Consider the following 11082-nt stretch of genomic DNA (forward strand, 5'->3'; position numbering starts at 1 on the left):
AAGGTCTAACTGTGTAGCCCTGGCTGGCCTAGAACTTGCTCCTGCCTCTGCCTCACAGTGTTGAGATTTCAGGTGTGTAGCCTAATCCCCATTTATTTTATTAATTTTTTAAAAATATGAATATATTTTATTGTATTCTATGTCCCATCAATCACATGACTCTTACCCCTACGCTAGGTTGATAAGTTTTATTTATTTGTTTTTTTTAAAGTTAGCATACAAAGTAATGGGTTTTATTATGATTTTTGTAGATAAATATCATACTTTGCTCTTATTTGCCGCCTCCTGCCATAGGCCTAGTAGTCTATTTTATGTAGGAGTGTTTTATAAGGAAGTTAAATGCCTTGACTAAGACGCCATAGGTTTCTAGTGTATGGCACTGGATTTTCTAGATTTGAACTTATGGTACCATCTTCTGTTATTTTTAAAGAGAAAACTTGGCCATTGCCATCTAACCACCCACCCATTCATCCATCTCTCCCTCTATTCATGAGTCATCTACTCATCCATTCACCCACCCACACATCTATCCATTCATCCACCTGCCCACAAACACATTCACCAATCCATCCACCCACCAGTCTATCCATCCATCCACCCACTAGCCCTCCAATCCATCCATCCATCCACTTTTACATTTATCTGTCTTCTTATCTGCCAATTTCCTACCTCTAGACCTAACTCATCCACCTCATCCATCCATTCATCTATCCATCCATCCTCCACCAACTCATCACCCGTTCATCTACCCAACATCCTTCCATCCACCTAAGGACCCAATGGACCACCCCATGAACCCACAAATCCATGTATGCACCTACCATCTTTAATCTCCAAATTATCTCTTCAATGCCTTCTTTGTAGCAGATTTTATGATAGCTAGGTCTAGGTAAAATAATACAAGGATGAAAAAAATTTGTCATTTGTTTCCCGGATTCTGTGGCTTATTGATAGAGCAATTCATCAGTGACATAATAAGATGCTGAATGAGTGTAATGGAAGAAATATGTAGGTAGAAATAGATTCAGCCTGTTCAGTTGGTTGGGGGAGCCATGACCCTTGTCCCTTCCTGATAATAATTTGTTTTGACGTGTCCTGCGTGCAATTTTCAACATCTCCTCCTAATGCAACGAGGCACCTGCCTCGGTGGCATCCTTGTAGATAGTAGCTAAACAGGAAGTCATCTTCTGTGTGAATTAGGCTAATTTGGTGAAAATGAAATGAACAGTTGTGTCATCTGGGTTGATAGGAGGTCCAGCGAACACGGAGCTGTGCTCCCCGTGGAAGCTGCTGAGTCATGCGCCTGGACTCTAGCAACTTATATAAATCATCTGCAGGCGAGAACTATGTGGGGCTCACCCGGCTCACAGGAGCTGGACTGCCCCTTTTTATTAGGCTCTGGAGTGCATTTTTATAACTGCCCAGACATGTAGAGATCTCCTATTTTTGAGCCCACAGGTCCTAAGAGGTACCTGGGTGGATGTCAGTGACCCGTGACAATGAAGTTTAGTGTAGAATGCTTTGTGGATAAACATGCAGCACTCTGGGGAAAGGGCTCTAACTTCCTTTTAATCAGTTTCTCAAAAAACGGTCCCCGAGAAAAGCAATGTAAAAAGAATACAAGGCAGTGATGTGGTTTCTGGCTCTTTCCAGGCAACGTTTTGCTTCATTAAGTCTGGGGTGAGAACCAGATCTCTGTGTTTTTGCTCTTTATAGATTTCCAGGTGATTCTAGCGCTCACTCAGCCCTGGGAACCATGAACTAGAATTCTACTTCCCAACTGTAATGAGCACATCAAGCCCCCGGGGATCTAGTTAGTGGGCAGATTTTGCTTCACACAGACCAGGATGAATGAGATGAATGGAAGATTCTGTACATCTACCCAGTTCCCAGGTGCTGTCACTGCTGGTGGTGATGGTGACACACCATGCTTGGAGTAGAGAAATTTTTGGCTAAAGGCATATGTTTGCCTGGGTCACTCATAGGACACGGGTTAAATTCAACCACACCCAATTCCTTTGCTTGAGAGTGAGGCTAATTACTTTCAAGCCACTTCCCTTTGGGGTGGGGTTATTTAGGGGGGGCACAATTAGAGGGAAGTTAAGAGATTTGCTAGGAAGTATTAACAACTTCATAGCCCCAAATTCCATTTCTAGTGACTATATCGTTAAAAAAAATTTGGGTGCAGAAAACTTTGTAGATATACACACTATACTTTGTAAAAAATAAGTTTGAAGTTAGATAAACTTAGGCATAAAACCTGGTTCTCATACACATCCTCCATCCATCTACCTACCTGCAAGCAACATGATTGACTTGTTAACCAATAAGGCTTCATCTTTCATGTATAGCAAGAAGTTCTTTTTAAGGACTGATAACCTCCCCCACCCCAACTGTCAATAAATAAATAAATAAATAAATAAATAAATAAATAAATAAATAAATAAAAGAATTCATCTTGGCTTCAAGTTGGAGGGTGTAGAGTCAATCATGGTTTGGGAACCCTGGTGGCTTCCTCCTCTTCCTTTTCATTGTCTGAGACTGTATGTATTCTTTGAGATAATGCCCACATGCGGATGGCTCTGCCTTCTTCAGTTAAACCTCTGCAGAAATAACCATGCCCAGAGATATGTCTTCTAAGGGTTCTAAATCCAGTCACGCTGACAACGAGAACGGATCTCTAACCTGTTGCTGGCTGGGGGACAGGGAACACATTTAGCAACCAGTCTGCATCTGGAGTAAAACAGCCTACAGACTGGAATCCCTCGTCCAGTCACCCCAAGTTGCCAAAAAAGAAAAGGAAAAAAAAGAAATAAAGAAAAGGAAAAGAAAAGCAATGTTGCAAGACGGTGATGGGTGTTTCTGGGTCTAAGAGCAGCAAGAGGAAAGAGATCTAAAAAAATGAAGCTGGGTCCTCTCTCAGCAGTGCCTGCAATATCATGTTGATATTGAATCATTCTAAGGGTCAGTTTCCCCATTTGTAAGACAGGTAACTACTTCCTTCTAGCAAGGGTTGGCCAAGTGTGGAGAGTGGTTCCCATACTCTCTGCAGGCATTCACCTGGAAGCTTGGCCCTTTGACTCAGAAGCTTGGAAGGTGGAGGCCAGCAGGCTGTCTTAACAGGCCTTCAAGGTGATGCTGATGAGTGCTGAAGCCTGAGAGGGAACCACTACCCTAGAGATCTCAGAAGGCTCGGGAAGGTAATTACTTACGGGGCCGACTCTAAGTGTTTTTAACTGTCAGCCTCGGGGTTTACATCTTTAAGTAAAACAAGCTGTGGTGGTGTTTACTTTTGTTTATGTGTGTGTGTGTGTGTGTGTGTGTGTGTGTCTGTTTTGTTTGTAGAATGCCGAAAAATATGCTTCTTGGAATAACAAGTAGAAAGGCAGCTGAGACAGATTCCTCAAGGATCCTTTAACTAGCAGTAGCCGCCTCTCTCTGTTGAGCCAAGGACTGAGAGGAGGCAATGGAGCTGAAGAAAGCTGGGGAGACTTCACTGGATCCCCTCACTTTTCAAAAACTGTAGATTTATTGATGTAGAATTCACACACCATAAGATCATCCTTAGCAAATTCACACTTGAGTGGTCTTTAGCTCATTCCCAGGGTTGCACAATCACCACTGAGATCAAGTTTCAAAACATTTGAGCAGCCCCCAAAGAAGCCTTGTACCCCTAGCAATCATTCGGCCCTCTTTCCTCTTCCCAGGCTCTGGCAACCACCACTGCACTTGCTGTTTCTAAGGATTTCCTTTATTTATTTATTATTTAATTTTTTAATGACTTGTTTACCAGGAGGACTTCCAAGATTAATATTGACATCATTGATGAAGAGATCAAAATTCCTAGACCAGAGTCTACCATGAGTTCATCCTGTGAAAACAGAGCAACAAGGATGATATTGTTTATTGTTGTGAACAAATGTGGTTGTGTTCTCCTGGGCTTCAGAGCCCTCGCTTAGATGACTTCACGTCTCATCTGGAAGGTAGGCATCCGTATGTGGTCTCTAAGGACCTCTGGTTCTGAGAGTCTAACTTGTAATTTATACTTGTTGGAGACAATCAGAGATTCTGCCCAGTGCTTCGGGTCCTGACCCGTGAATGGGGGAGAAAGTGTGGAGGTAGCAGAAATGGGAACAGACGATCAAGTTAGAAAGGACCCGGAAACCTTGGGCTCAGAAGACACTGGAATTGCAACTAGAGCAGTGGTTCTCAACCTGTGGGCCATGACCCCTGAGTGACCTTTTCACAATGTCACCTAAGGCCATCAGAAGACACAGATATTTGCATTATGGTTCATAACCGTGGCAAAATCACAGTTAAGAAGTAGCAACGAAAATAATTTTATGGTTCGGGTCAACTACGACATGAGGATCTGTATTAAAGATTTAGGAAGGATTTGGAAGGATTAGGAAGGACGAGAACCACTGTTTTAGAGGGAGAAAGGGACAGGAAGACTAGAAACCTTGCAAAATTTCTACCTCGGGAGGAGAAAGCAGATGGATTCCATGGGTCTTCAGGACACAAGCATGTATAACAGTAGAGGCTGGTGGTCAACGCAAGAGAAACCCTGCAGCAGTCAGAAGTCAGATAAGGTATGGGTGGGTTATTTTGGCAGGGAGTGACCTTATTCCTGGAGTTATGCTCTTAGGCTGGTGTGTATGTGTGTGTGTATGTGTATATGTGTGTGTGTATGTGTGTGTGTATGTGTATGTGTGTGTATGTGTATGTGTGTGTGTATGTGTGTGTATGTGCATGTATGTGTGTGTATGTGTGTTTGTGTGTATGTGTGTGTATGTGTGTGTATGTGTATGTATGTGTGTGTATGTGTGTGTATGTGTATGTGTGTGTGTATGTGTGTGTATGTGTATGTGTGTGTATGTTATGTGTTTGTGTGTGTGTATGTGTGTGTGTATGTGTGTGAATGTAGTTGGCTCCCATATTCTCATAGAAGTGGCCCTTCTCATAGGATGTGTGGCTTTGCTGGAGTGGGTATGACCTTTTTGGAGGAAGTATGTCACTATGGGGGCGGGCTTTGAGGTTTCCTGTACTCGGAATACTGCCCAATGTCTCAGGCAATTTCCTGTTACCAGCAAGATGTAAAACTCTCCGCTCCAGAATCACAGCTGCCTGTCTGCCACCATGCTCCCTGTCATGGTGATAATGAACTGAACCCCTGAAATTGTAAGCCAGCTAGCCAGATTGTTGAGTTTCAGGCCAATGAGAGACCTTGTTTTGAAAAATAAGGTGGGTAGTACCTGAGGAATGGCACCCAAAGTTGCCATCTGGTCTCCACACTTCCTTCTACACATGAACATGTGAACACACACACACACACACACACACACACACACACACACACACACACACACCTTGTTTTCAGACAGCTTGTGGAATACAATGTAGTCTTGGTATCAGGCAGGTCAGAATCTGAATACTGGCTAATCCCATGTAGCTGGGTAATGCATAAAAATCTAGGCTTCCTTTCAGGAAGCTTGGATGCTAACCCTGGATTTTTGAGGTTAAAGCTACAGAAGGTGGAGATAGCCAGGGGTTTCAGGGACAGTGGCTATATCCACTCTTTGTATTATGTTCTTATTCTTAGCAGCACCATTCAAAGGGCTCCTTGAAGGAGCTCATCCTGCCAGGGGCCCAAGGGTGTGAGTGGAGTTTATGAAGGTCTCCTGGCTATTGTCCACCCGGTGGTGTCTTCTGTAGACAAATGTTTGGACTGAACTTCACCCTCACACAATGAGGAAGCATGTTTTAAAGGCCTCACTTGTCAAAAGCAAGTCATAAAACAGACTTAACAAGGCTCCCAGACACAGTTGGCCCAGGGATCGGCTGCAGCGGGTGAGTAAGGCTGGAATTCAGGCCTTGGTCACTCCTGCCCTGTCTGTTGCCTCTGTTCCACACCTGGCCTGGCCTGGTGGGGGCTGTGCTCTGTCTTCGCTGATAAAGTTGATGGGCAGGTCTCCCGAGATCATTGGCTGCTAAATGCACTGTGTATAAAAACAGGCTATTGCACCCCCGGAATGGAAGTGCCGGGCGCCCTCCAGTCTGGCACTGGCTGGACCTCTCTGGATGGAGACAGAACTGCTGGATCTACGTGGCTCACCCTGTACTTGCTGAATGGGGAGCCCAGGTTCAGAGTGCTCTACATGTCTCCTCACAGTTTTAAAAGGATAAAAACAGGTCAGAGATGTAGGCAGTTGGTTGATGACTAGTCTAGTGTGTGCAGGGTCCTGAGTTCGATCCCAGCACCCATAAACTGGGCACAGCGTTGCATACCTATAATCTCACACTTGGGAGGCAAAGGCAAGAGGATCAGGAGTTCAAGGTCATCTTAAGCTGCATAGTTAGTTTGAGATCAGCCTGGGGTACATGAGACCCCATCTCAAAAGAAAAAAAATAGATAAAACCAAGAAAATATGCAAGAATAGACAATTCCTTTCAGAGGTAGTTAGGATAGAGTTTCAGGGTTTTATCTGGTTGAGAGTATCTATCTTTCTTAGTCTTTATTCTTTTCTTTCTTTATCCCTATAGGGAACATGTATCTTTCCAGTACCAAATGAATATGGTAATAATTCCCATGTTGGCTTTTCTTATTTTTTATTTGAGACAACATTTTGCTATATAGTCCAGGCTGGCCTCAAACTCATGATCCCCCTGCCTCAGCCTCCTACATACTAGCATTAGCAGCCTCCACTCAAGTTTGCATGTTTTGTGTTCTTTCAGCGCTGAAGATGGCTCTCAGGACCTCACACACACCAGGTAAGTATTCTACCCCTAAGCTGTATGCCCAGCCCCCAGTACAAAGAACTGTGAAGATGAATGGCTTGAGTTTGAACCCCCATTTGCCTGCCATATAAAACTCGAGGGGTTCACACTACTTTACATGCTTTAAACAATTGCTAGCTTGTATTGATTATATAAAACAATAGGCTTTGGGCCGATGAAATGGTTCAGCAGGCAGAAGCACTTACCACCAAATCTGAGGACTGGGGTGACTTCCTTGAGGCCCACATGTAAAAGGAGAGAACTGAGTCTTGTAAGCTGTCTTCTGATCCCCACATGTGCACTGCGATACCCCCCCCCCCCAAATAACTGTAATGAAAGATAGGCTTTATACATGCACGTAAGGTACTTTGATAATATTCACCCATCCTATTCACTTCCTCTTCTCTCCCTACTTCCTTCCTCTGGTCTACTTCCTGTTACCAAATAGCCCCCTTCTACCTCATGACAACTTGCCTTTGGACTGAGGTGGATTTTCCTGCCTCTTCTGGTATGCAAGAACACGAGGCCATGACCTCAGGCATAGGTACACTCGGCCGCTGGACAATTGTTTGCACACTGAGGCCGATCATCCCTCTGCCTCTCAGCCCTCCTCTTCCTCCTCTCTATATTTCCTCTGTTCCTACAGGGTCCACACAGAGCGAATACTCCCTACATCATATCCCGTGAATGAACTGATGAGTGAATGACCCTAAACCAAGGCCTTTGGTACCCTGGGGCTTCTTAAGAGTCTTCTCTTGTCTATATGAGACACTGCCACAAGCAGTCCCTCCTGTGCTGTCTGCAGTCTCGTCTGGGCAACTTACTGGACCCCAGGGAGTTCAAGAGTAGAGGACTCTGACATATTTTTAGAGTGCCTGCCCCTCTGCTTCACATAATGGTTCCTGGTCCTTATAACCTTTGAAGTGAATTTTGTGGGTGGTGGTATTCTGTTTTAGAGAGGGGAGATTGGCCCGGTTAATAAGTGATGGTACCAAGCAGCCAGCCTGGCCTGCTGGACTACAGGTCTTTTATCTGGGCACTATTTATCTATTTTTTTCAACCCTTCCAGAGGGGACAAGCCAGCCACAGGAACAGCTGCTTAGCATTCAGGAAAAGAGTCAGGAGCTGGGTGAAGGACAGTTAGAAACCTGGTTGTCACGTGTTACCCAGACATTTCCTCTTTGCTTCCTGACCCCCACTACCAGTGCACCCGTGTCCCCACTGTCTCCCTAGGTCTTCTGCTCAGCCCCTTGCCTCCTGTTCATGTTTTTCTTGTAAACTAGGTCACCATCCACATGATGTTCTTGTGTTTTATTCCGGGTCCTCAGGGCCTCCCATCCCCAGCCACCTTTTCTATGGGCCATGTAAAGAGGAGGCTCTTGGGCCCAGAAAGGCTGAGTGATGACTCAGCCTGGCTGGGAGCAAGTGCCACGGTTCTCTGGCCCAAGCCGCAGTGCCGCTGGCTCCCAGGCCCTTCAGCTCTCTAGTGCCATGAAGCTTCTAGCTCACTTCAGTATGAGCGTCACCAGCAGCCATCTGCCTTGGGGCTGTGCTTCGGGTTGCCAAGGGCTTTTCTGTTACGTTTTTTTGCTGACTGTGATAGTCCCAGGAGGATGGCACACAGTGACGGCAAACTTCACAGCTCAGAGGGACAAGACACACGAGGGAAGGGAGGGGGCTCCAGGTCTTCTCTGGGCCCACATATCTAATCACATGTTTCCTGGAACTCCTCCAAGCCAGACTCTTTTCTGCCTATGCTCCATGCTCAGGCCTGATCATGCTGGCTTCCTGTGCATCTCTGGGTCGTGGTGCCACCCAGGTCCTTGGCTTCAGGTACTTTTCCATGACTGCTTCTTGTCCTTCAGACCTCAGCTTAATGTCCTTTCAAATTACTCCTCTGGTCACTTAGTGATAAAGTCACTAAGTTCTTCTCCAGCACACCACGGGTCTTGTATATTTTAAAAAATGGTGTTTCCCCTACTGTTGAAAACAGTGAACTTATGGAGGGAGGGAGCTTAGAATTATGGCTAAGAGCAGGTATGAATGTTTTCCCTCCCTCCCTCCCTCCCTCCCTCCCTCCCTCCCTCCCTCCCTCCCTCTCTCCCTCCCTCCCTCCCTCCCTCCCTCCCTCCCTTCCTTCCTACCCCTCTCTTCTTTAAAAAGTTTAAAAGAGCACATGTGTTTATATATTTTCTGGATATGTAAGTATATTCATGTGCCATGATGCCCCTTTGGAGGTCAGAGGTCAACTTTAAAAATTTCAGGCATCCATTCTCTCTTTCAGCAGCATGGGGTTAAAGGGATCAAACTGATAGTCTTTTGGCAGGCACTTTTACCTTCTGAGCCATCTTTCCTGTCTTTTCCTGTCAGTTTTGATAGTGCCTTACTCTGTAACCCAAGTTGGCCTTGAACTCAGGCTGCTCGGCCTGATTGAAGGTATGACCTACCCTTCCAGGCTGTGGGCACTTTCTGTGAAGGGCTAGTAATAACTATTCTGTGGGACTCCATTGTTTCTGTTGGAAGCACTCAACTATGCCACTGTGCAGTCTAATGCCACTGGGTTCCATACAAGGAAAATGAAGAGTGGTAGCTATGTTTCAGAAAAACTACTCATAAAATAGGTGGCAGACAGGCTCTAGCCCATAGACGACACCCTGCATACCCCTGGTTCAGAGTCTTGGTTAGTTCTGGATCCTAATACCAATGTTTGAATCCTGCCTGTTTCTCCTTCCGAGAGTCCCCTTCTCTGGGCCTCCCTAGGTTTCCCAAGCTCACCTCTAAAACATAGACACTAACAGCGTTTGTCTTGTAGATTACGACCAGCATATAAACATGTCTGGCTTCTTCCCATCTGGGACCTGCACAGGTTATGAATTCAATATGGATAGCTATTAAAAGTAGGTTTGACTAAGCCACAGCTGGGTGTCCGGCCCTATAATGGGCCCTGATGACATGGGAGTGATCACGGCCCTCAGATGTTTTCAGTTTCAAAGCCATGGTCAAAATAGTCTTTCCAGCATGGGTAAGAAATATCACATCCCATAGGCAAGTGACATCAACAAAGAGACAGGGAGGAAATGGTGGGATATTAGAACATGTGGGGGACCTGGGGCCTGTCTGACTTCCATCACACTAACCCTGACTCTGACTTCAATGGCCACTGACGGAAGGGGCGAGTGGCTGCTGGGCACTCATTTTGGTGACCTAGAGCGCAGCCTTCTTCTGAATATCCCCTCTAGCTTTTCTCCCAGAACTCAGGATTAGCTTGTGCCACCTGCAGAGGGCTGATACCAAAAGAAAGTTCCAGAAACCTTCATCTGACAGGATGCTGCCCTGGCCTGTTTCCAAGGCACCCGGTCATATTCCTCTGCGGGACTGTCTTCTGCTCTCCCGTGCCCGTTTTCATTACTGTCTAGCCTCTCAGTGGAGGCTCCTGGACCACAAGTTTCCTTCCGTTGCTCACACCAGCGGATGGGTGGGAGGGAGGCCGAGGGGCCAAGTGGAGATGTGACCTCATTTTTCAGTGGGGTCTGATGGACTCGGCATGAGTTTTGGAACCACATAGATTGGGACTCTGGCTCTGCAGCCACTTATAGCTGGGTAATCCCAGAGAAGATTCTTCCCCTTCCCTCTGTATCCTCAACTTGGCAGCAGGTGCCTGGGGCTGCTCCTAGGGCCAGGTGAAGTTGCACGCGCCACCACTTGAGAGGCACAGGCAGGAGGATCAAGAATTCAACGTCACCCTTGCTTCTATAGTGAATTTGAGCCAGCCCGGGGTGTAGGTGACCCTGTCACAAACAAACAACAGAAAACCCCAGTTCCTTATGCAGCCACAAATTACACAAAGATAATAAGGTATGTCCTGAGCTGGCACACGGACTGCCATGCCAAGGACACTTCCCAGTGGCAGCTCCCTTCTTCCTTCTCCTCCTCCCTCTTTTCTGTCCTCTCCTGCTCCCAGCCCTACCCTGCTGCCCTGCTGTGGCTTTCTTGCCTAGACACTGAGAGAAGTTTGCGGAGTCTGGGTGGGACTCTGCCCTTACACCCCTCTGCTCAGTGCCAGGGCTGCTGAGGAAGGGTGTGGGCATAAATTACGCCCATCTGTTCTCTCCCTGCTGGGGGAGAAGAGAAGGTGAACTCGCAGGCCTTAGTGGATGTTCTGTTTTTCTTTCACAGCCCGTAGGAACAATGGGAAGGGAGAATGTGATCTCCATCAGGAGACCACCCCACCCTACCTCCTGCTGCCTGCTCCCTTCCAGGGATGGCAGACGTGGAGAGCTTTGTGGGACCTGCTGGTTGGAGAGC

The sequence above is a fragment of the Arvicola amphibius genome, chromosome 11 (assembly GCF_903992535.2).
Source record: "Arvicola amphibius chromosome 11, mArvAmp1.2, whole genome shotgun sequence".
Taxonomy (NCBI): Eukaryota; Metazoa; Chordata; class Mammalia; order Rodentia; family Cricetidae; genus Arvicola; species Arvicola amphibius.